This window comes from Atta cephalotes, assembly GCF_000143395.1.
Source record: "Atta cephalotes unplaced genomic scaffold scaffold00047, whole genome shotgun sequence".
NCBI classification, from domain to species: domain Eukaryota; kingdom Metazoa; phylum Arthropoda; class Insecta; order Hymenoptera; family Formicidae; genus Atta; species Atta cephalotes.
Window position 1 is genome coordinate 1,673,150 of NW_012130111.1, and position 1,392 is coordinate 1,674,541.

The following is a 1,392-nucleotide window of genomic DNA, read 5'->3' on the forward strand; positions in this document are numbered from 1 at the left end:
TACTATATACTACTACTATAAACTAAACTAACCTTACCTACACTACTACTACTACGTCGTACACACACACACACACACACACACACACACACACACACACACACACACACACACACACACACACACACACACACACACACACACACACACAAAATTTCGACTATGATGATCCACGAAAAATTTTATGACGACCCAAATTATCACAATCTGTTCAAAGTATATCTAAAAGTGACTTTTTAAACCTGTCGATCCGTTATTTGGAGAGCGATTTAAATATTCCTGGACAGCGTTAATTTACATATGTTAATTGGAGAGTATTTTCGCTCATGCTGTTACAGGAGAGTAACAAACGTCAAAAAGAACTCAACAGTCAATTAATTGAACACTCGGGGTGCGGTGAGAGACAGAAAGAGAAAGAGAGAAAAACAGAAATGTATATATGTAGTAACATTGGCGAATGTCACGTAGAGAAAAAAAGAATACTTTATAGAGTATAGGCTATTATCTGAGAGTTTTTTTAAAAAAACTAACTCTTTAGCGCAATTTTATTGATTCATATGATCATTCGACATGTAAATAAGTTTTTTAAAGAATTTTTAAAGAATCTTAAATTTAGTAGTACGTTTTGGAGATATTAACAAAAAATGTCATTTTCTATTATTTTTAATATGTCTCGAAAACAACATAAAATACGAAAAAAACTTCAAAAGAACTATTTTGTAGGAAATTAAATTATCTATCAATTAGATAAAAATAGTAGAAATTTTTTCAATTTCTTACTATTTTTTTCTTCCTTTATTTCTTCTTTTATTTCAGGTTTATGATATCGAAAAAAAAACTTTTAATGTTAAATAATTTAATATTTTTTAAATTGATAATTGCAATAAAAGAAAGTTTCAATAACATAAAATTAAAATAAATCCAAAATATCACAAACTAATTGAAAGTTGGCTTGACTGAAGTCCAACTTGTGTTAACGATATCTTGGTCACCATTGATCAAAAACTAGTTTAAGCTCACATTTTTTTCATTGCAATGTTTTACTTTTTTTTCTAATAACGACAAAAAACGTTTGGACTAAGAAAGTGAACAAATATAATTACCTTTGGAAAAAAAGGGAAAACACTTCACCTTTTTCAAGTGATTATATTTTCATTCTCTTGAAGTGAGATTTCACTTTTCTATTAGTTCAAACGCTTTTGTCGTTATTAGAAAAAAAAAGTAAACATTGCAACGAAAAAAAATGTAAGCTTAAACCGCAAGAAATTTAGAATGCAGGCAATAGCCTAATAACTGTCTTGAATAATACTCTCTTGAATAAAGATCGCGCGTACATTTTGTGTGTGTGTGTGTGTGTGTGTGTGTGTGTGTGTGTGTGTGTGTGTAGAGAAA

General features: G+C 29.6%; 1 protein-coding gene across 1 annotated transcript in view; it reads right to left on the bottom strand.

Moving 5' to 3' along the window:
• LOC105622622 (histone deacetylase 4) overlaps window positions 1–1,392 on the bottom strand; it is a 32,156-nt gene that overhangs the window by 7,723 nt on the left and 23,041 nt on the right. The gene's annotated exons all lie outside the window — the stretch shown is intronic.